The sequence below is a fragment of the Schistocerca americana genome, chromosome 7 (assembly GCF_021461395.2).
Source record: "Schistocerca americana isolate TAMUIC-IGC-003095 chromosome 7, iqSchAmer2.1, whole genome shotgun sequence".
NCBI classification, from domain to species: domain Eukaryota; kingdom Metazoa; phylum Arthropoda; class Insecta; order Orthoptera; family Acrididae; genus Schistocerca; species Schistocerca americana.
The window spans coordinates 79699597-79725694 of NC_060125.1; positions in this window are offsets into that span (position 1 = coordinate 79699597).

Consider the following 26098-nt stretch of genomic DNA (forward strand, 5'->3'; position numbering starts at 1 on the left):
TATAGTCTACCCCCTCTTAAGCTAACTTAAATCTACTGAGCTCAGATGCTAAACTAAGGGACGAGGCAATGCAGCAGCACATAAAACAATTAATATAAACAGCAGTGAAAAAAAAAATGGAAAATCGCAAAGCAAGCTACAGTAAATCTAAATTACCAAGCAATTCAACATTACAACTAATATGAGCCAATGTGCAGTAACAAGAAAAATAAGTCAGTAGTAAAACTAGCTTAACAGAGTAACACAATTTAAAATTCAGTAGCACTATGCCTGGCAAACAGCAGCAGCAAATATAAAAAATATAAAACTTATATCTATACATGACAAAGCTCAAGCAGAAAAAATATTACAGTAAAAATGGCCATTTTTAATACTTATGTCACATCCTAACACTAGAGTGATGCATCACAAAAACTTACTCTACGAAAAAAAAATTACCAAGTAGTTGAAAAGAAGATTATGTATGCAGTTCCTGTTATTAGTCCCTTCTTATTGTTCTTTCCATTCCAAGAGCTCCTTTTTCGAAGAATGTGCATCATAAAATAAATATTTAATAGATCTGTTGACAGAAAGTATTCACATTAGCAAATGCATTTAATTTTATTTTATGAAACCAATGCTGCAACACAGCTGGAAAACAGATGTCAAATGAAATAAGCAATTATGCAAACCAAAGCATAAAAACATCATTCAATAGCTATGTGGCATTTCGTAAGTCAGTAGCTCCCAACTCTCGTAGAAAGACACTTGTCATAATCAGGTGTGCAGATGTACGAATATTTCCCATCAATTCATAAGCATTTCAGTAATAAGCACAAAGTACGAGTAATCATATGTTTTCAAGTAATGAGCGTGTAATATTTGCGATGCTTTCTACAAAGGAATGTCAATAGCGAGGTTAATGGTCCTTTTTTTTTTCTCCACCTCTGTCTCTGAAATGCACTAATGGCTTGTTCTCCAGGTGTTTGTCGCGCGGCTGGGTGCCCACGACGCATTATGTGCAGGTGGTCACTTAACTTTCTTACAGAAATATTTACGACAGCAGTTTCCGCTACAGTGACAGTCTCATATAAAAATATTTCACAGGTCAAGAATTTGCGTTACAAATCTGTAGAAACAAAATGCTATTGATATAACAGTGTCCAAAAAATTTTCGTCTGCATTGTAATACATTCCCGCATATACACACACATTTCATAACTCTTAAAGTACGTTTCTTGGTTTAAATAGTGTCACCTACCTCAAACGTACTTTAAAAATCATGCACCCTATAAAATAAATAAAATAAAATAAAATAAAATAAAATAAAATATAAATTTATTTTTATCTGTATGATTGGCTCTCCTGTGAGTCGTCAGGTTTTGATTATTCGGTATCAGACGCTTGACAATGGCTTTTTCGTAAAGGCAATGTTACTCGTAGTTGACCGTGAAATAAAACTGAAATAATCGGACTTCGTAATTAAATCGTTTCCAAAGACTGCTGCGGTAGGTGCGGACTCATAAACTAAATCTCAATATTACAATAATTTGCCAGCCATGCCAAAACGTCGTACAGAGGTGGTTGTCTACTAAACAAAAAATTACACAGTTAATTAAATCAGATATATTCAATGAATAAGCCTACAGTTCATAATCGTACTTACTTTTATAAATATAAATTCTTTACAGAATCGAGTGCCTAGTATGGTTGCAACTCGCAGTAATTTTCTATATCATGAAATATGGCGGTGTGCCAGACAATAAACTAAAATACGTGCTTCTCGCACCACTTCAACGAGAGCTCTCCTTTCTTAATCAAACATACGAGTAACGTAAATGTACTTTTGTTTTATCAGCGACACAGCGCTGCAGTTGTGTGCCAAAGGCTTTATTTATTTGTCACTGATTATTTATTTAATTAATATCTCGCGTTTCCGAGGAAACTCACGCTCGGCATGCAAATGTGCCTTTATATTGCCCCCTGAATTGCGAGGCGAAAGGACACACCTGCAGGCGAGCAATTCACCTAAAGGCACAAGAAAATCTAAGTTATCTACAACTATTTACATGACTTACATTATACTGTATATTATATACAAAATTTGAATGACGCGCGTGCGCCGAAAAAGTCCTTATGTTGGCAAAACAGAGTGCGCGCATGCGCAGAAGCGCCTGTGTAACTACGGCACTGCCGTTATTTCGTAAATTTAGATCACGCGGCACAGTATTGCAGTTCATATTGTTCGTGTGCGCGCGCATTTCTTAGTCGTTGCACAAAGAAAATATTCCACCAAGATTACATATGAAGACTACATTCTATGACAGGTAACTTAGTTTTAAAATTACAATATTTGTTATAATACCATACAACTTTAGATTGTTGAATGTTCTTAGTTACATAGCATTGCAATGAAATGCTTCAACGAAAAATGTTCTGTTGTTTCAGGTGCGTTGACCTATACACATCGTGTCGTTATTACAGTTTATATTCATCTACTGCACAGTACTGTTTCACAGGTTAGTGTCGTCGTGGTAAAGTTTTTTGATCACAGTAACATCGCTGTATAACAACGTGATTGATACATAAGCATGTCCATTCCCTATTTCCATTATAGTCGTTGTGATGCAGTTCGTTGTGACAAAAAGCATTGTTTATTACAGATCAGACGTGACCCGTCGAGTAATTAGTCCATATGCAGTTCGTTTTCGATATTCCGTGGAAGCTTGGTTGCAGAACCTCGGACGGCACATAGCTGGCGTCGATCCTTGGACAGTCCAGGTAAGCGTGTCCGTCACATTTCGAGAACATTTCATTCCCTGAAGTTCCAACCAAAATTCTTCCACCCGTCGTGTTGTTTTCTGGACAGGCACTTTGTGTCCATTTAATCCAGTTAACATCTTGAAGTTGGGTACTGTAGTAATGTCACTAGACGATGCACGAATTATGCACTTCACATATTCAGTTTTTTTTTTTTTTTTATAAAGTTTTTCACATTTTGGCACTCGTTACCGTTCAAATTTTCACACAGTAACAGTTACATTATACATCAGTTTAAAAAAAACATAAGTAATCATACATATACACGTCACATATTTTCTTAGCATAAACATAATACAGTTACACATAAACATGTTTTCATCATTATTACATAGCTATAAATTATTACATTGTGTCACATTTGATTACATGGATTGCAGATATTTACGTCCTCTTTAACGGTTTTGCTGGGATTTTATCGATGTTTTTTGTGATGTCATCTGAAATTAAGATAGGTTAGACACAACATTCATTACATCAGTAGGCAAGACCAGGCGTTTTCACTACTCAATAAATATTCAAAATAATAAGAGACGGAAAGCTGTTAGATTCCTCGCGTTTTGTGCGTGTGTGTATAGTGTCTGTGTGGCCTTGGCTACTGGTAGACGCTTTTCTTGCTGAGAGATGTGCGTCTAATCTATTTCTCGAAGTAAAAGATCGCTTCACAGATGACGTCTGTCGGTTCGTCAGGTGTCATACCAAGTCAGTGGTACCTACAGTCACAAATGTTCCGTGAAAAATTTATATATCATTCACTGCTACGTAATCATAAATTTTACTTTAATATTCAGTCTTCTCGGTGGTGCCGCAGCGTTGAAAGAAAAGTTCTTCTGTCTTCAACTGCGTCACTGGAACCGCTGAAATGAAAATTTCTATACTGCTTATTATCTGTGTTGTAGCAAACAGAGTTTTGCGAGTTGCTTAGCAATGTTTTCATGGGTATGACTTTGACATTATTTGGCATGAAATGCTCTAAGATCTCGGTGTGCGTATAGCCCAATAATTTTGTTAGTTCTAGGATGTTGTAACAGATACGCACCAGGATGCGGTATGTTAACAATTATATAAGGTCCTTCATATAGCAGACGCCACTTAGCGTTGCGTCGTTTGAGTGCTACAGATTTATGATGAGTACGAAGTAGTACAAGCATTCCTACCTTGAATTTTTGTTTTCTTTATATTATGTTTGTGTGATGTTTGTTTCGTATCTGTGCGTGATGTGTCAATGTAGTCAATACTTCCTTTATTTTCTGTTCAGGTGTGATTTCCTTGTCTGACAACTTAGGTAATGGTTCTATCCACTGATCGTTCTGTTTGCAATTGAACATGATCTCGTTAGGTGTGTAATTCGTATCGTAAATATTTAAGTTATTGTGTACGTCTTCGAAAAGACTTAGGTAGGACACCCAATTGTATGTTTTGATGAAATATAGGTCCTCATGAATCGGTTTAGTTCTCGGAAAAGTCTCTCAGTCGCGTTACATTGTGGACTAAACTTTGAAATAAATACACTTTTAATGTTATTGTCCTTCAAGAAATTTCTCCATTTGTACCCAGAGTAGTATGCTGCATTATCTGACAGAATTGCTTTAGGTTTTCCCACGTGCGTCAGGTAATCACTTGAGAATCTTAGTATTATAGCATTTGCAGTGGCGGATTTTAAAGCATAAAGTTTTACATGTTTAGAAAATATATCGTAAAAAGCTAAGATATATTTGACGCCTCCAGAGCTTGCTGGATGCGGTCCACTGATGTCAGTACACAGAATTTCCAGGGGTTTACTAGGTAAAATAGAATGTAAATCTGTTTTTGTGGATAAATTCTGAGGTTTTGATTTTTGACATATGACACATGTTTTTAGTTCCCTATAAATTTTTCTTCTCATATTGCTAAAATAACAGTATGTACTGAGCTTTGCCAAACACTTTTTCGTCCCATAATGACCCCAAACTAAGTGTGTGTGCCAAATTAGATTACGTTCAGACTCTTTGGGAATGCATACACACCAGTTAGTAGCATTTGGATGTCGGCGGTAAAATAACACATCATTGTGTAACTTGTAATACTTAGTCAAAGGATGGTTGTGTTTTTCTACCAGTAATGTTATTATCTTATACCAGTGAGGATCAGATTTTTGTAATTCAGCCATGTTTCTGCACATATCAATATAATATTGGTGATACTGCTTGTCTTGCATTAAGAGAATCCTGTAGTCATTTATATTTTCTAAGTCACTGTTGGTATCATTCATACCTTGTGGAAGTCTAGACAAAGTGTCTGCAATGGTGTTGTCCTTACCTCTTATGTACTTAATTTCAAAACAGTAGTTCTGAAGTGTAGCTGCCCATCGTGATAGTCTAGGATGTACAAGTTTACAAGTTAACAAAAATGTCAGGGCCTGGTGATCGGTGTAAATTACCGTATGTTTTCCAAATAAATAATAATTGAATTTCTTGAATGCCCATACTATGGAAAGTGTTTCTAACTCAGTAGTGGAGTATGTACGCTCACATTCAGTTAGAGTGCGACTCGCAAACCCAATAATTCTTATCTGTTCCTCCTCTTTATTCTTTACAACTTGAAATAAGCAACAGCCCAAGCCAGTACGTGAAGCGTCACAAGTCATACAAAAATCTAAATTGAAATCTGGATGGCTCAATATGTTAGCATTCACTAAAGCATGTTTAATTGTATTAAAGTCATTCTGGCACTGTTCCGACCAGATCCAAACTTGATTCTTTCTGAGTAGATTTAGCAGATGTTTACTGTTCAAAAGTGGTTGTGGCAAAAAACGTCTGAAAAATGAACATAGCCCAAGGAATGATTTTAACTGCTTTTTAGTTCGAGGGCTAGGAAAGTTTCTGATAGCATCTAATTTACTGGGATCCGGACGTATGCCCTGTGAATTAATGATATGTCCTAAATACTTTATCTCACTGCAACCAAATTTTGATTTTCTTAGGTTGGCTGTGACTCCAGCTTGTGCAAATTTGTTTAAAATTCTTTGCAGAGTGTCAACGTGTTCATTCCAAGATTGTGTAGCTATCAGTATATCATCTACATAGTGTGTGACTGTCTCAACTAAATCGTCGCCAAGCACGGTATCCAGGGCTGTAATGAATACCCCAGAGCTGACATTCAGTCCGAAGGGTAGAACACAAAACTGATAGGTTCGCCCCCCGAACATAAATGCAGTATATTTCCGAGAATCAGGAGTGATACCCACCTGCCAAAACGAATTAGCGAGATCTATTGTGGAAAAATATTTTGCATCTAGAAATTTCTGTAATTGCTCTTCTAAATTTTCAGGTTTAGTGTGAACCGGTAAAATTATTTCATTAATAGCTCGTGCGTCTAACACTAACCTAATGCTTCCATTTGATTTTTTGACAACAAGTAGAGGACTACAATAAGGTGAGGTGGATGGTTCAATGACCTTCCAGTCTAACATTTGTTTTAATTCTTGCCACACAGCAGGTCGTTGAGATAACGGTACGTTATATGTCTTACGGTAGAAGATCTTGTGAGGCTTAACTTCAATCTTGTACACATACGTGTTGATAACACCTAATCGTTTGGTAAAAACTTGTAAATATTTGGATAACACTTCCTGTAGTTTTATACGTTCATGTACACTGAGAGCTGTAGCTTCACTTATCTTATGATCAAGCAATGTTTTCAAGTCCATTAGCTCTGTGTCAGATGAGTGTGTTTGCATGTCTTGAATGTCTTTGTCAAGTACTAACTGAACCTTGTACCCTGTACAGTGTTTGTCATGCTTTAGAGTTCTCCTGTCCAAATCAATAATAATTACACTGCCTTTATCATTTAAAATACATTTACCTTTGGAGAAGTCCATAATGCAGTCCTTCTCGCTCATAATATCTATTCCTAATATGCAATTTGTCACAAGGTTTTGTACAACCAGGAATGGCCATTGTACGGTTCCATTACCTATTTTAACGTTTACAAAAACTTGCTTCGTAACCCTACATGACTTATTACCTAGTGCAGTAGTTATTTTACAGTTTTGGGCAGGAAACTCAGGCACAGGTTCCAATTCACACATCTTTTTATAGAAATTAAAAGACAAAACGCTCACAGCTGCACCTGTATCTAGGATAATAGTAGTTGGAATCCCACCTACTACACCAGTAGTAGATGCTAAAACAATTTCATTTGTGTTTAAACGACATTGTGTACTGTCTTGTAAAAGTTCATCTGATATATTGTTATTGTGGTTGTATCTTATAAATAAAACAGGTAGCTTTTGTTTAGAATTATTAGGCACATCAATATTTTGTTGTTCAATTGTGGTGTCAAATAACTGATTAACATTGAAGTCGCCCCCCAAGAATTCTTCAGCCACGACCTGGGGCAAAGTAGTGACTGTTTCTAGTTTGTTGGATTATCATTTGTACTAGGTACTGACACAGATTGGGGTTGTGCATCAGGTGTCATTTCTATTATATTCACACTCGGATATTGCCTATTATGATCTCCAAACTTTTGCGGTTGTTGTTGCTGTTGCGCATTATAACTTACCTGTCGGTCGTAAGGTATGCTCCAATTTTGTCCTGGTGGCTGCTGTGGTATCACGGTCGCCAATATAAAATAAATAAAATAAAATAAAATAAAATATTAATTTATTTTTATCTGTATGATTGGCTCTCCTGTGAGTCGTCAGGTTTTGATTATTCGGTATCAGACGTTTGACAATGGCTTTTTCGTAAAGGCAATGTTACTCGTAGTTGACCGTGAAATAAAACTGAAATAATCGGACTTCGTAATTAAATCGTTTCCAAAGACTGCTGCGGTAGGTGCGGACTCATAAACTAAATCTCAATATTACAATAATTTGCCAGCCATGCCAAAACGTCGTACAGAGGGGATTGTCTACTAAACAAAAAAATTACACAGTTAGTTAAATCATATATATTCAATGAATAAGCCTACTGTTCACAATCCTACTTACTTTTATAAATATAAATTCTTTTCAGAATCGAGTGCCTAGTATGGTTGCAACTCGCAGTAATTTTCTATAACATGAAATATGGCGGTGTGCCAGACAATAAACTAAAATACGTGCTTCTCGCACCACTTCAACGAGAGCTCTCCTTTCTTAATCAAACATACGAGTAACGTAAATGTACTTTTGTTTTATCACCGACACAGCGCTGCAGTTGTGTGCCAAAGGCTTTATTTATTTGTCACTGATTATTTATTTAATTAATATCTCGCGTTTCCGAGGAAACTCACGCTCGGCATGCAAATGTGCCTTTATAACCCTTACCAAATACATCATTCAAAGCTCTCATAGTATCACAATGATTCCGAAAAAATATGAACAGTTTACACAGTGCAGACAAAAATACAGTTTCATAAGTGTGAAGTTACCCAACTGTGTATTGCGTAAACATGTGTCACTGATGTAGTAAAAAAATGTTTATCTCAGTTAAATGATCAGATAGCTGTGTAATTTGTGTGTTAGAGAAACATGGTACCGATGTGTAAAGTTGTATAAGCAAATACCATATTAGCTAGGGTTCCTTGTGGTTGCCACACACATGGTACACAAAGTAAGCGTGTACCCCCCTGAGGATAAATGTAATTATACTCCCAGGTGTTACAAATTACCGCAATGGAATGAAATGTATCACGGAAAACTTTCTTTGTAATTAAAAAAATCTTTAAAAATAAGTGTTTTAAGTATAAGATTAATCACTCAAATGCGTGTACTGTAGCGCTAAACTGTGCATCTTGTCGCAACATAATCTCTGTGGAAGTGTCGTAGTTATCGTCCTCCGAAAGCTAAGTTCTGCAGAAGTCAATGTACTTACCACATGATAAACAAAAGTGAAATGCTTTGCGTATAGATGTCGTAGTTATTATGCTTATTGGCGTGTTGAAGAAAGTACTGTACAGTAACGTAATGTTGTGCCACGAAAAAGGCTGTCTCATTGTTGCTATACCACAAAAGTTACTACTAAAACATGTTTTTCTTTCCAGAAGAATTCAGAAAACTGTGCAGATATAAAACAGATACACCGCAAAAGCAACATTGTAAGTTGTCACTCATTAGTAGCGTCGTGATAAAAATCGTGTAGCTGTCACATAAACTAACCTCTGTGTCATCTGGTATCTCTCAGAAAGCACTTTAAATTCAGAATGTATTTTCAAATAAACCAAAATGTTGCATTAAAATCTCATTAGCAGTACTGGTAAATGTTCTAAGTATGTGAGCCTTATAGTCGTTACGTAATCGTGCAACAAACAAGCAAGAATGTACACACACAATAACACTGTGACGTCTGTTCACTATAACAATGCATTCATCATTTCTGTTTAAATAAGTTCTCTTGGTTCTTGACTGGATATTTCACTTCAAACATTGTTACATGTTAACAGATTCTAAATCTGACAAAGCATATTAGTAATGTGAAGCGAAAAATTTTATGTCAAAGACTAAGTTAAAAAGCAGATTATCTTTCAATAAACGGTTTTACATGTGAAATGTGGTGTAAACCTTTACTCTTCCTAGTACGCAGAGTTTCAACTTCAACGCAATTATCATGTGGTATACGTCGGATTCTGTAAGGTCCATTGTAAACTAGAAAGAATTTGTGGCTCAAGTGTTTCTTCTTATGTGACAATGAATGAGCTTTAATGAGAAACTTCTGACCAATATACAATTTCTTTGCATTTGCTTTACCGTGTAGTTTTCTCCTTTTGTCTGCTGCAGATTTTATATTTTTAAGAGCCAAATCAATTATGTCTTTGTGTCGAAGTTTACGTGTATTTGGGAAAGGTACAAGCTCTCTGATTCTGTTCGGTGGTTCTTCATTCTTTAGTACAAGAGTAGGTGGTAAAGCAGTGGAATCATGAGGCATTTCATTCAGCACGTTTTGAAATAAGTGTAAATATCTGTCCCAATGCTGATGCTTTCTGTGACAATAAAGTCTGCAAAGCTTATTGATTTCTTTCATAATCCGTTCAGACGGGTTGCAATGTGGTGAGTACAATGAAATAAAAACAGGTTTGATTTTATGATTCCGAAGCGTGCGTGACCAAACAGCAGATCTAAATTGTGGTCCGTTATCTGAAATGACTTTAGCAACGTGTCCAACTTCACGTAAGAAATTTTTAACAAAGGCGTTGGATACAGATCGTCCAGTGGCTTTACGTAACGGAGTGAAAGAAACAAATTTTGAAGTAAGTTCAACAGCGACTAGAACGTACGAAAATCCATTAGATGTTCTGACAAGCGGTCCCAAGAGATCAACAGCAGCAAATTCTTTTAATTTAGAAGGAATGATAGGAAACAACGGAGCACGATGTGAGACAGTAGATGGTTTCGCCTTTTGACAAAGTTTACAAATAGACAAGACTCTTCGAATTCGCTTTTCCATATTGTTAAAATAACAAGTCGTTCGAAGAATATGATAACATTTTCGTGGGCCAAAATGTGCGTAGCTGAAATGAATGTACCAAATGAGCTTATTAACAAAATCGTCTGGAATGCAAAGTACCCATAGCTTGTCATCAACAGTGCCGCGTTTGAAGAGTATGTTGTTTCTAACCAGGTAATAATGCCGAATCTGTGTGTGTGTCTTTTCATGCCATTTGCTCTTGATGTCTTTCCAAATCGGATCTTTATCTTGTTCGTGAGCAATGTCCTTTAAAGATGTGGTGATGAAGTTTTCAAAGGCGACTTTCTGAATGTAAAGAATACTGAAATTTTTCTCGAGGTTGCCTTCTGTGGTATTTTTCTCAAGCCCAGCCGGTGCGCGTGACAGTGCGTCCGCAACAATATTCTCCTTGCCGGGAATGTAGACTATTGTGAAGCGGAATTCTTGCAGAAACAATGCCCAACGTTTTAACCTGTCATGATTTAATTTTGAAGACATAAGAAATTGTAATGCACGATGATCACTGTATACTTTTACGTGCTTACCAGAAAGAAAGAAACGGAATTTGTTAAATGCCCAAACGATAGCTAAAGCTTCTAATTCAGTAACGGAATAATTTTTTTCAGATTTTGTTAGCACTCGGCTAGCAAAAGCAATGGTTTTCTGAATGGTAGTGTCATTTTCTATGGCTTCTTGAAATAAATGGGCACCAAGACCGACTTTAGAAGAATCCGTGCTAAGGCAGAAATCTTGTGACAGATCTGGATGAGCTAAGATTGGCGCGTGAAGTAACGCTTCTTTCAAAGAATTGAATTCCAACTGTGCTTGTTCGTCCCAGTTCCAAATAGTATTTTTTCCAGTGAGAGAACAAAGTTTTGGTGTAACAAGAATTTGCATATTCAGAAAACGACGGTAAAAATTTACGAGACCTAGAAAACTGCGGACTTGTGTTTTTGTGGATGGAACTGGAATGGCTCTGATTGCTTCTAACTTTTCAGGATCCGGCTGAATGCCTTCAGAAGAAATAATATGTCCCAAAAACTTCACCTTTGTCCTACCGAATTCAGACTTTTCCAAGTTAACTGTATTTACAGATTCTGCAAAAATACGTAACAAACTGTTGAGGATGCGATTATGTAGTTCCCATGAAGCTTCTGCTATTAGAATATCGTCCACATATAAGGTGATGTGACGTTTTAAGAACTCAGGTAATATCGAATTTAGCCCGCGAATGAATGCTGCTGAAGAAATGTTCAAACCAAAGGGAAGTTTCCGAAACTGATAACAAACGCCGAAACAAAGGAAAGCTGTGTATTTTCTACATTCTGGATGAAGTTCGATCTGATAAAAGCTGGATCTGAGATCAATGGAAGACAACACTTTTACACCATTAAAATTTTGAAGAAGTTCTTCCATCGTCTGCGGCCTGTCTGTTTCAGGAATAATGATAGTATTGATTTGTCTCGAATCTAAGACATGCCTGATCGATCCATTTTTCTTCTCAACAACATGTAACGGATTGTTGTATGAGCTTACTGCAGGCTCAATAATGCCCTCGTCAAGCATAGATTGTATTTCTGTTCTAACACGGTCCCTATAATGCGCCGGAATTACGTATGGTCTAACACAAAATTTAGTATGCTCACGAACACGAAATTGGTATTGAAATCCCTTGATTGTTCCTGTTTTGTGAGTAAAAACTGTGGAATGTTCTTGTAAAATCTCAAAAAGGTCCTGCCTATCAGTGTCATTACAATTCTCAATTGTTTGAATTTTATTCTGAATTAACTCATTAATTTCAAATATGCCGTCGATATCATCCCTTTCAGTTCTTGCAGAGTGATTGTTAGTGTCTAGTTCCGTAGAAAATTCCGAATTGTTGTCCAACAGAAGGTAAAGCCGATTGATTTCTTCGTCATGGTTTGAGAGCCAATCTTCAAATTTCAAAGCTATTGACTTACCTTCTTTCTCTAAACTTATTTCAGCATCGAGAAAGTTTAAGATTGCTTTGTATTCATTCAAAAAGTCTACTCCCAATATAATTTCCGTCGACAATAATGGAACAATAAGAAAGCTCATAGAGAAGCTGTGGCTTTGACAATAGAATTCTAAGTTGGTTTGTTGGCGTACATCTACACTTTTTCCAAAGATTGCACCTTGTAATTTAATCTTACGTAACGGAAGTGTGGGACAATCGTTCGATTTGTTGCATTTGCTAAAGGCTGTTTCACTAATTACTGAAATGGGACTGCCAGAGTCAAGTACTGCCGTAAATTTTACATCATTTACTGTAATGTGAATCACAGGATATGCAATATTGTTATGTTTTATGTCGTGTTCCTGGAGTAAGATGTCCCTAATGTCTTCCATTTTTACGTAATTACTAGCTACGGCAGCTGCGTCGTTAGTGTCATAAGAACGTTTTGTGGCTGCCAGCGGTGTGAGTCATTGCCTATTGTCTTTTTGTTGGCGAGCGTCGTTATTGGGATTTGGAGACCTAACTTCTACAAATTCACCGTGACGAGAGGGCCCTGCCCTGTTTAAATCCCGCCAGTTCTGATGCAATTCAGGTCTGTCGTTACGATCACATCGTCTGTCGTCATGTCGGTAGTTCCTGTAGTTTCTTTCTTGTCGGTTAAGTGGTGGAGAATTTCTCCCTGAATCGTAACTGCACGTTGGACTGTTGCGTCTAAAGTTATTCTGTCTCCCTTGATAATAATTATTTTGGTTCCCAAATTGTCTGTTTCTCTGATTGTCTCTGTGATAGTCACTACCGTGGAGAGGTGATCTTTCCCTGTAATTATTACTACTCTGCCAACGGTTGTAATACGGGTGGTGTCTGTTTCGGTCACGATTTGTGTTGTGAGAATAGCCTTGTCGCGTCCAGTTATTATTTCTTTCATCGCGGACTTGCGACTGATGTGATCTATAATTGTTGTGCTCCTGCATTCCGTGATTGTCAGTGTCACTTTCCAGTTCTTGTAACAGTCCCTGAAAAGCTTCAATGTCGTCTTTGCAACGTCCTGCCAAAATAATATGTCGTAAATGTTCAGGTAATTTGATTAAGCAAATGCGGATGAGTTCTGAGGGGCTGTATGGGTTTGACAGGTACTGATTCTTGTGCAACATGTCTTCAAAATATTTCACAAGACTGGAGAATTCAGATTGTTCGAAATGTTTCATCATTATGATACCATGTTTTACTCGGTCTTGTGTGGCTTGAGACCAATATGCTGAGAGGAAGGCATGGTAAAACTCTCCCTCACTGTGGCAATCGTGAATTACCGATCGCATTCTTACAGCTGGTTCATTCTCCAAGTAGCCACACATAAATTCCAATCTGTGTTCTAACGACCAGTTGGGAGGAAAACAATGCGAGAATTGATGGAGCCATGCTTGTGGATGAATGTCGTTGCCAGAATTCTTAAATGTTTTGAATTTACGTGTAGTAATGAACAGCTTATAATCAAAATCATCATGTCGGCGAGTCGCATATCGGTCATTGTTACGTCGTGTCGGCTGTTCAATCTCAAAATTCGGTGCACATTGCCAATTTCTTTCATAACTTCCGAAATGCCCTGTGTTATTATTTTGTGGCTGTTCCGTATTTCTGTGTCCCTCTTCCCGTATTGGGGCGCGAGTATCCTCTGAAATACGTAATTCTTGTATTAACTGTGTCAGCTGATCTTGTACTTCCCGGATTTCTCTTTGGTGTTGCGTATTAATCTGATTCTGATTTTGTTTGAATTTCCTAATTTGTTCACACTCTTCAGTGTCAGTGAAGGCTACAGGTCTTGTGTCATTCAGATCATCATCTACCTTTGTAGATGAGTTAGTGACCTGATCCGAAAGTTTGGCTACTTTCTCCGATAGTGAACACATTTCCTCAGTGTGTTTTTCTGAACCAAGTTTCAGAGTGCCCATTTGTGTTGAAATCGAATCTACTGTGTCCTTTAAGTTTTCCTGAGTTATTGCAAGTTGCGTGACCGAATCGGTAGATGCAACTGAGTCAATTTTAGCCCACAAGGTCTCATGATTTTCATGAACAATGGCTTGCAGTTCTTTTATGGCTGCTTCGTGATTCTGTAATGCATTTTCATGCCGCGAAAAAAATAGTTTGAAAATGCTCACAAATTTGTGTTTTTACGTCATTACAGACTTCTTGACATTTCGATTCAATGTTATGTAACTCAGTAGTTAAATCTTCACGTGTTTGTTCAAGTGTGGTGTGAAGATTTTGTTCCATTGCGTCTAACTGTTGCTGTGTTTGTCTCTGGTGTTGTTCCATTGTGTCTAACTGTTGTTGTGTTTGTCTCTGGTGTTGTTCCATTGTGTCTAACTTTTTAAGATTTTGTTCCACTGTGTGTCTAACTTTCTAACATTTTGTCCCATTTGTCTCTGATTTTGTTCCATTTGTTGCATTAATTGCAATAATAATGTATTAGTGTCTGGAATCTGTTTCTCTACGCTTTTCGGCAGTGCATTTGCACCGGCAACATTCACATTTTGACAAGCAGAAAATGTGTCTTGACTTATTTGAGAAAACGGTGATGACCCAAAACCTGAATCTACAGTATTTGCGATATTGTGTTCTGTCATTCGCGATTCCTCAGGCGAGCTGTTGCCGACCAATCGATCGATAACGCTTCCCTGTTCACTACCTGTTTCACTGTCTACACCATTGTTTGCCGCCCGCTCCATTTCCCTATGCGCAATTACCAAATTGCTACTTTGAACATTATTTAATTCATTACTCTGCGGCGCTAACACACTGCCTTCGTCTTCACTGTCATTTCTCAGTTTACTTTGGAGCCTAGTATTACGTTTTTCACACGCCATAATTGTCACAATATTTCACACGATAACACAGAAAAGCACAATTTGAAGAGCAAAATAAAATAACATAGCAATGGAAATAATGTCTACTTAATTGCCAGCGCAGCTGCGAAATACTTGGTGCAAATCTACATGCATGCCACAACTGTTTTACTGTACAACAATGAAAGGCTACAACTACAAACGAGATTCTCTCTACAATTACGTGCTACCAATAAACAAAATCTACACTAATTACACAAACTACAAGAAAAATCAGAAGATTCCAGTGAGGTATCCTGGCAGGGTCGCCATATGAAACGTCCCCTTTGAACAATTTATATATGACTGTACTTAAACTGACACACATTATTTTGTTAGCGCAACGCAACCTGACTTTCAAAATTCCCTACAAAAGAATGGCCCTGACTTACATTAAACTATACCTTTCACAAATCACTTACCTCACAAAAATCTTCGCTGCTCAAGCTACTGCAATACAGCGAGCGCCACTACTGCCAGCTAAATAAAAGATTCAAACTATGGAAGGCACTAACTACTGATAGGGATAGTTAGCAAATGAAAGATATTAATAGAGAACAAACAATGTATTTACCTTGATATCATCGTATATAAATATAGCAGTTCATGACAAATTACAAAACTCCGCCATCTCTCTCTCTCCACATCCACCACTGGTGGCGGCTCACCTCCAACTGCACAACGCTACCCGCTGTTCACATCCAGCTGCCGCTGCCCAACACTACAATGGCAGACAACAATGCAAACTAGCCACAGACTGCACACACCACAGCCAGTGATTTTCATACAGAGGTGGCGTTACCAATAAAAAAACCTAAACAGCCTACTTACACTTCATACTTGTAAATCTGATGATCTGGGAATTATCACATGCCCGCGCTGATTGGCGAGCGCGGTTGGTCAAGCTGTTCATCTTCTTTCCTTATATCCTCATTTTCCTTTGACTACGATGAAGGTGACTTTAGCCCGTTGAACACCTCACGTTTTATCCCTATATCCTTTTTACCACGACGTCTGTAGATTACGTCCCCTCAGCCCCCCCCCCTCCCCCCAACTCCACCCCCAGGCTAACTACTGGCTTTAGGTATAGTTTACAAGAGTTCTTCCTGTTGTCTTAGGTAGCTTCATATATAAGTTTCTTTACTAGCATAAGCAACCGTGTGCGGTTATTTTTAGGTTTCATCTTCTATTTAGCTCGTTTCTTGTTCAATCCATTCCATTTTTTGATATATGTTGATCCACGGTTGGGAATATATTGGCTATTTAGCCCCGACCCATGTATAAACTTTCTCGTATTCGTATGAGCATGCGCATTCAAGTAACTTCCCTTGTCTTGTGCATGTGCATAGATAGCGGGTCAGGCTTGTAAGTGAGCGACCATTTGTAGCTGCAGTTTATGGCGGGTCATGGCCCATCGAACATAGGCCGGTGTGAGGTGGAGCGTACACCATTAAGTAAAGTAGTGGTTTTGACTTTGTACATATGTACTGTTTGTGTTTTTATTTTCTTTTCCGTTTATAAATGTATAGCTTTTAATCATTGACAAAGATCTTCTTAGGCACTTGTGGGTTTTATTGTTGTTCTGAAGAAGGTGTAGTTATCTACGCCGAAACCTGGGCTAACACTTAACACTAGGTGCTTTTTTCGCAATCGGGGCGGGTTTTTAGTTTTTTAATATATTAACCAACCTTTGCTGACGCGCTCCGATGTTGAAGGATCTTTACTTTTTGCTATCCCTGACATAAGGACAACCATGGCACCCGATGCCCTCTTCTAATGAGTCTGAACAGAATGATATTAACAGATAAATAAATAATATAATTAACTTCACTTGTGGCAGATTAACTTAATTTCATCACTTTCTTCAAGTGTTTCAAAATTTTTATATCACTTGACCTTCGCACATCATTTGATATTCATCATAAAATATTTTAACCTGGCACGTCAAACTTTTCAGTCATGGAAAGAGAAAAATCCTGCTCAAAGTTGGTGCAATCTGAAATTTCATTCTGAATTTCGTAGTCAGTGGGTCAATTGATAATTTTCTCACTTCCATTCGTTGTGCTTTACGTATAAGTACTAGACATAACAAGAATCATGTTAAAGAAATTGTTTTCGTTTTCCCATAAGCACAACTTTTAGTGAATTTATTCTAGCAGTGAAGTATATCTGACCACAGAAAGATTTCATTTTGCTATCGGTAGATACGAGCCCTGAAAAATGCTGTGGATATAAATAAAAGAATTGCAATGATCACTATATTCATATACTTCCATTCTAATCTTGAAATGAAACACCAGTACTACTTGGCAGATTCACGAGGGAATGAAATTTAAGCAGCTATAATGATAGCTATTCCGCAGCTAATAATTACGGATTCAAAAGATTGGAACTAATTGCAAAAGTTTCAAGATCTTTGTTCGGACATCAACCTACATGTCGAATCATTGCCTTGTACAAATGAGCCGGCCGCGGTGGTCTAGCGGTTCTAGGCACTCAGTCCGGAGCCGCGCGACTGCTACGGTCGCAGGTTCGAATCCTGCCTCGGGCATGGACGTGTGTGATGTCCTTAGGTTAGTTAGGTTTAAGTATTTCTACGTTCTAGGGGACTGATGACCATAGATGTTCAGTCCCATAGTGCTCAGAGCCATTTGAACCATTTTGTACAAATGAAAACAGGGAACTTACAGACCGCAGACATTCTAAATCAATAATTTCGTGGCAGCATATTGAGTATATCCCTCTCTGATATGCGATTCGGACATTTTCCTAAACTGATTTAAGAAAAATTAATTAACTGCAATTTAGATAGTTAATGAGCATTTGAGCTCGGCCCAAACGGTTTGTAACGAATTAGCCACTGTGCTAAACATTTTCTCTCAGCCGTATCACAAGATATCCGGCATTTGGTGCATAACACAAGATTTCCGGCATGTCGTGCGTGGTAATTCAATAAGAAGACGGGGTACAATCGCTGGAATTTATGTAAATTCGGCACATGAGTGACCTATGCACTGTATTTGCTGCATGAGTTGGCGTATAAAACGCCACGTTTGAGTGAAAGAGGAAGAGAGACAAGGGAAAAATATAGCCAGGGGTCGTCTACAGTGAAAAATACACAGTATTTAGAAGTGAGTGGTTCATTGAACCCACCTCACTTCCTGCGATGTGATATTAGTGCTTCATTTCCGCTGTCCAAAACCGAACTCTGCTTGAAGCATAGATCACCTTTATAATTTATATACATAATAGCTATTATTTTGATAGCAAAAGTTCTTGGTTTCGTAAGAATTTATAACTTGTTATTTGGGAGCTAATATCTGCATTTGGGAGAAGTCATAGAATAGTAGAGATCTAGTAGTTTGAAGAGCTCTCTTGTGCATAGTTAAGAGGGGAGGAAGTCGTAAGACCCATTCACATTATTTGAAACTTTCTGATTCGATCGCAGTCTCTGTTTGAGGCGCAAACATTCTGTTAGATTGATGTATAAGTTCTGGACTTGACGAGCTTTTTTTCCGCAGGTGTTTCGACAGGGTCTCACCGTATTTTGCCTCCCAGTCGAGTTGAAGTAGAACGTGATGACGCCAGCGAGTTGGCGCTGGCGCAACTAATTTCAGAGAGCAACCTGTGTGTTGTGGGAGCTGCGTAGCCAACACCATGCAATGTTCAGGCTTCTGTGAGAGGCAAAGAACCAAACATGTTAATCTCTTTTTAGTAGTTGAAGCAGGCTTCAAAGTCATGGTTGAAAAACAAAGTATATGGCGTGTACAAAGCTGTTGTTATATGCTTCTTGGACATGTTACAGCCAAGAAAACAATGTATTGTGCTGCATATGAAGAGCCAATACAGGAATCCTCTCTTGTGACTGATAGTCTGCTGGATATGGTCTTTCTCCAGTATAGTCGACAAAACTTTATGCAGATCTGTGTATGAGACTTCGAGCATTGGCCACGTGCTCGAATTCAATGATACATTTGTATGTGATATGCTCAATGTCAACATGCAGATGGTATTTCTTTTTGCGATGTATCGGAAGAGACACAAGTGTAAAATATTATAGGAATATTTATTACAAGAAGTGGTATAACTGGTTAAAGTTTGGATGCAGATGGTTCCCTAAATACTACACAGATTTTACTCATAAAACTAGTAGAAATCGGCTGTATCTATTCTCATTGAATGATGATTGTTTCTACTATTAACGTTACAACTGCATATTTAAAAAGTAGGTGTTACCAAAAGACCTGTGTTATTTCATACTTCATAGCCTCTAATTGTAGACACCACTTGAATTATAGCTCATTGTGGAATCCAGAAATGGTAGTGTTTTTTTCCCGATATGTCAGTGGATTGCGCGAAACAGGCTGTGATGATGAAACTACTTACAAAACTAGAATGCAAGAATCACTTATGTGATAGTAACTTCACAGACACGTCGGTAGAGCTGAGGTATGTAGCAAAAATGGCAAATGTAAGCACGCAGATGGTGATAACTGGTTTCGATGTAATGGAAGAGAGAGACACGGTAAAATTTTATAGGAGGTTCTATTACAAGACAGGTTCCCATGATTTGTTTCATAAACACAGGTATGATATAGCTTTGCATTGGTAAAATGAGACTTGCCATAGTGTACAAAACAGCAACATCTTCGTGAATTATAGTCTGTTGTTGTCGAACGTAAAATGATCGTGTTCTTTCCAACGTGTGAGCTAATGGGATGAAAGATTGTATCCTCTTATGTTATTTAACGTGTCTGTAGTGTCTGCAACACACACGCGCATTCCAGTCTATTTACAGACACTGATTTGAACGCGAAAGTCGCTCTCAGGTAGTGTAACTTGTCCTTCAAGCTGAAAAAAATTGCTTAATACAGATGTTTTTTTTTTTTTTTACAGTTTAAATTCACGCTTTTTTCTTTACTCTGATGACGGTTTCGAAATAGCGAGGACATTCTGCGTTGATCGGTGGTTTCCACAGTAAAATTTAGGATGTCCTTTTGCCCAGCTTTACACAGGTGAACATGTGTCGGAAGTCTGATAATTTGTAATCGGTTGTGGAGCACTTCCTTGATCTTCAGAAAATAATGAGGTGCGAACTGTATCCTGTGGTCGAATGTAAAACTATATCGCTTTTGCTCATAAAAGAAAATGAACTGCATCTATCTTCGTGGAAAGGGGACATTTACTACAGTCTCGATTGTGTTTTCCTTTTCAATGGATGCTGAATTATAGGAAGTACGTTGACATTAAATAAAATTGTTTTCCCTTCTCAGAACGACAGTGTGGTGGTGTGTGTGTGGGTCGCGTTGGGCAGCTGTACTCCGACCATGGTGTGGCCTAAGGGGCTGTGAAGCCTTCATTTGCCTCCTATTCATTAGTTTGGTTTACATGCGTCTGTGTTGTGAAGGACCATTGCCTTAAGGTGAGCCTGGTGCCTCTCGTCCGCTGGAGGAATGGCGGTGGGCTGCAGAAAAATCGCAAGGGTCTCAGCGGTAGCAGTTGACTACCTGAGTAAGTCTGTGTCCTCCCTCGCCCACCAGTAGGTTGAGGGATAGTGGGACGGAGGGAGCAGTGGGGACGAGTGCAGGTGAGAGAGCCTCTAATTTTCTGCACTTTGTGATCGTACATCGAGGAGAACGCCCATTCAACTACTTCCCCCTCTGCAACATTTTAGGACGACGATTTTCTCCAGTACATGTGTTGCATTTTGACCCATTCATTCCGAGTGCTGTATTTTTTCATGACAGTTTCGATGTGTAATTGGAACAGTGATGCATTTGTATCAGTTGTGGTAGAATGTATTGGCCTCAATTATCTGGTTTGGAGGGTGATTGTCCAGGAGGCATTTTTAGCGAACTATGACGTCAAATAGTGATACAGCCCTCTTCTATATCTTTACAGGTATTGCACTTATTAAACTCCTCACTGTCCAACACCAGCATCTCGTCAGTTGATCATATTTCCTGTCAAAGAAAAAAATAAATAAAGATAGGACCTTACACCCCAGCCCTTCTCCTGCCAGTTTTTAGGTGAAGGGTAGAGTTTGAGTGTGTCTGCCACAAATTTCGAGTGGTATTGTGAAACTTGTATGGCATCGTCAATTTTTCAGTTGTACTGAGATTTTAGGCAGTCCTTGCATACCGCTATGGATATAATTATGCAATTATGACCATTCTTTGTGATTAGCTACGTAATTAGTGCTGATCTCCATTTCAGTTTCCCGATCGAAATAAAGAAAGTACACTAACCAAACCTTCTTCTCCTCCACCTGGACAGGTTCCATGTGTTGGATGAGGGAGGTGGGGTGCACTTGAGCTTCCTGTCCAGAAGGATCAGGGTTCGAATCCTGGAAAGGGCACCACCATTTTTAATTTCCCGCCAACTGGAAGGTGGGGGATGGCTAGGGACTTCAGTACTGCCCCTGGGATAAAGAAATTCCCTCCAAAATTCTAAATTCCCGCTAAAGTTCAAAATTCCCGTCAATAAGGTTGGTGGATGAGGATGATGGGGTGAAATGGGGTGAGAGAGGGTCCAGGGACCAACAAGGAGGCTGAGGAAAACACATGATGTCATCTGGGAATGGGAATGGAGTGTGGAGGGAAAATTTGGAGGGTAATTAATTGATAAATTTAATTAATTTTCATATCAATGTGATACCAAAAATGGTCTTGGAGCACCATCTCTCTAATATATATTTACAGATTAACAATTGTCGAATTTTTCGTTTGTTTTACCGTGAAACCTTGTTTCTTGCCAAAGTTGATCATTCTATGTCAGTGGGAGGTTCGCGAACGTCAAAGTATATGATATAAATGGCTGTATCTGATGACTGGATGAGCTCAGATGGTTAAATGTTCAACAAACCATAATCCTTTATACGTGACATAAATATGAAATTGTTACGAATACCCATTAGCGAGAAAAAGGTGCGTGAACAGTCGTACTAACAGGTAGACAGACAGACGGCTGACAGAATTGATCCTGTAATGATCCTGTCTTTAGCGATTGAGTTACGTAACCCTGAAAAAAGCAGTTAAGCTATTGCTGTTTGGAATTTACCTTTCGTATCACAGCATTGATGGCTCTGTGCACTATGGGACTTAACATCTGAGGTCATCAGTCCCCTAGAACATAGAACTACTGAAACCTAACTAACCTAAGGACATCACACACATCCATGCCCGAGGCAGGATTTGAACCTGCGACCGTAGCGGTCACGCGGTTCCAGACTGAAGAGCCTAGAACAGCTTGGCCACACCGGCCAGCTCACCGTATTTCGGAGTGATTAAAATCCGGTCAGTGTTTACTACATTCTTCCTGTTACATTCGTAGACAATGTAAGGATAACTGTGGTTTCGCAGAGGGAGTATTGAAAAATTATCGCCTTTGTTGTAAGCTGTAATTCTGCCGATCAGTCCTGCCATAAATACCTAACTAGTGTGTTAGAAGGTTGGATTGACTGCAGAAGTGGCGAAACACAAACAGCTTCTAAACACGTGCAGAAGAAACAGGTTCCAAGTAAGTTACATTAACATGAGTTAGGTACACACTAAAATTATTCAAGCAGTGATAGAGGAAGACCCTTTGTACGATGATGTGTCGTTCTGTAGATAGAGTACGTATGTGAGGCCACTGACGCACTATCCACATTGCCCACTAGTGTTGTGAACTTGTTCCTGGAACTGTTCATTTCAAATTCACTGGACCTGGAGGAAGCTAAGTGGGTCTCATGCTCTGCCAGGCTAATGGCTTAGATTTTATCTTTCCTAAATGGAATCCTCCCAACCATCTGGATCTCCCGGTTTGAGGATCAGGAATGAAGTGAATTCTGCTTCGCCTACCTGATCTCAAGGACAGCTATCAGTTCTGAACTAATTTATAACTCTTCCTGGTCATTTTAAATCATCACCCATGCTGATACAGCTGGAAAAAGCCTTCCAAGGTTGCAGAAAAGGTAAGGAAGAGAAAAAGGTGGACAGTCACTGGTAGTTTTGAATATTGTCTGCAGCTATTATTCAGCAGTAAATGACCGAATATAATGACCACAGGGATGTGTATATAACTTTACAAAACATGTAGCGTGACAGTTTGGGAATAAACTGCCCTGTAACACTATGTATATATGTGGCGTATTCGGAAAGTAAGATCCGATTCCGTGCGAAATGGAAACCACTTTGAAAATCCGATGTAACTTCGCACAGATGTGTTGGACAATGTTTTCAGCGTGCCTATCGATCGCTCCACGTCGCTCTTTTCAGTTGAGAGCGCAAAGTGATCACGTTGAAATGCTTAAAGCAACAGCGTCTCCCGCTGAATATGTGGATCTGGAGAGAGATTTCGCCTGAAGCTATGCAGTCCACATAAAATAAATGTCATGCGTTTCTTTTTTCAAGACAATTTTCACCCGCATTCTGCAGGGTTAATGAGGATGCTCCTGCAGCGTTTTCGACGGGAAGTGTTTGATTACTCGCAATGCACCCCTTAACTGTCACCTTCGGTTTTTCATATCAGCTCTCATTGTCCGTGCCGGCTGTTGTGCCCGAGCGGTTCTAGGCGCTTCAGTCCGGAACCTTGCTGCTGCTACGGTCGCAGGTTCAAATCCTGCCTCGGGCATGGATGTGTGTGATGTCATTATGTTACTTAGGTTTAAGTAGTTCTAAGTTTAGGGGACTGATGACCTCAGAAGTTAAGTCCCATAGTGCTCAGAGCCATTTGAATTTTTTCTCATGATCCTTTGGTTACGAAGACAACGTTCTGGCACAAACAACGAAAGGCAGACCAGCGTAGAGAACTGGCGGGAAGCACAGGATGATTCTTTCTGTGACAAGGGCCACAGGATGTTTACACAACGCCACGACAAACGTCTAAGTCGGAGGGCAACTATTTAGAGAAGAAGCTGGAAGATGTGACTAATTGTTGCGAATAAAAAAAATTGTGATTCTCACTGTGGTTTTCTTTCGTGACCGATCGGTCTTTACTTTCCGAACAGCCCTCGTATTCACTCAGACAAAAACTTAGAAACTAGTTTCATATATCCAGCGAACAGTTAAATAGTTCTGTCATTTCACTGAATACAAGCTGCTGGGGTACATACATAAATCTAAAACTGCGAATAAACAATAAACAAGTTATATTCACCAATATAGGTTTCCTAATTTCGTTATTCAGTTATTTCGCGTACTAATTGCGGCAGGTTTATTGCAAAGATGCAATTCTGTACCTAGTATCGTTTCTGAACAATTTAGTTATATTTGAGTTGGTCTATGAGATATTCAGGAAGTGTTGTTTGAGATCTAGCTATTCCAAAAATCAACTTACAACTTGCCTCACTGTTGGGGCATGAATTTAAGGAAGGCACTCTTGTATTCTGCCATGCTGGAGGTCGGATTTGGAGTCTGATGCTGCTAGCTGCTGCGTTGGTGTAGAATTGGGTGGTGATGTGCAGCTTGGCTGTCTGCTAGCAAAACAGACCAGCAATACGAGTTTGCTAATCATTAATAGCAATCGCCTTTTCACGTGTAACTATGTTCTTGATTCTCAGGGTAAAGTTACTGTAATTTTTATGTGTTTGTATGAGTGTCTCAGATGTGGAGATACTGTCTTTGTGTCTTTGTGAGGAGAGTATGTTTCGAGGCTCAATACAGAATCTGCTCGCTATTAGTTCATCACAATGATAGTACAGTCAGTTTTTTCAGACTCCACATCTATGACTTTTGTCAATGCTTTGCAACCTGTATGGACCATACGTTGATTTTCTCATGCACAGGAACTCTGTGAGACACGTGTTTCTGAACAGGTTGGTTACACGTACTAACATGATTGAACTACACTCCTGGAAATTGAAATAAGAACACCGTGAATTCATTGTCCCAGGAAGGGAAAACTTTATTGACACATTCCTGGGGTCAGATACATCACATGATCACACTGACAGAACCACAGGCACATAGACACAGGCAACAGAGCATGCACAATGTCGGCACTAGTACAGTGTATATCCACCTTTCGCAGCAATGCAGGCTGCTATTCTCCCATGGAGACGATCGTAGAGATGCTGGATGTAGTCCTGTGGAACGGCTTGCCATGCCATTTCCACCTGGCGCCTCAGTTGGACCAGCGTTCGTGCTGGACGTGCAGACCGCGTGAGACGACGCTTCATCCAGTCCCAAACATGCTCAATGGGGGACAGATCCGGAGATCTTGCTGGCCAGGGTAGTTGACTTACACCTTCTAGAGCACGTTGGGTGGCACGGGATACATGCGGACGTGCATTGTCCTGTTGGAACAGCAAGTTCCCTTGCCGGTCTAGGAATGGTAGAACGATGGGTTCGATGACGGTTTGGATGTACCGTGCACTATTCAGTGTCCCCCCGACGATCACCAGTGGTGTACGGCCAGTGTAGGAGATCGCTCCCCACACCATGATGCCGGGTGTTGGCCCTGTGTGCCTCGGTCGTATGCAGTCCTGATTGTGGCGCTCACCTGCACGGCGCCAAACACGCATACGACCATCATTGGCACCAAGGCAGAAGCGACTCTCATCGCTGAAGACGACACGTCTCCATTCGTCCCTCCATTCACGCCTGTCGCGACACCACTGGAGGCGAGCTGCACGACGTTGGGGCGTGAGCGGAAGACTGCCTAACGGTGTGCGGGACCGTAGCCCAGCTTCATGGAGACGGTTGCGAATGGTCCTCGTCGATACCCCAGGAGCAACAGTGTCCCTAATTTGCTGGGAAGTGGCGGTGCGGTCCCCTACGGCACTGCGTAGGATCCTACGGTCTTGGCGTGCATCCGTGCGTCGCTGCGGTCCGGTCCCAGGTCGACGGGCACGTGCACCTTCCGCCGACCACTGGCGACAACATCGATGTACTGTGGAGACCTCACGCCCCACGTTTTGAGCATTTCGGCGGTACGTCCACCCGGCCTCCCGCATGCCCACTATACGCCCTCGCTCAAAGTCCGTCAACTGCACATACGGTTCACGTCCACGCTGTCGCGGCATGCTACCAGTGTTAAAGACTGCGATGGAG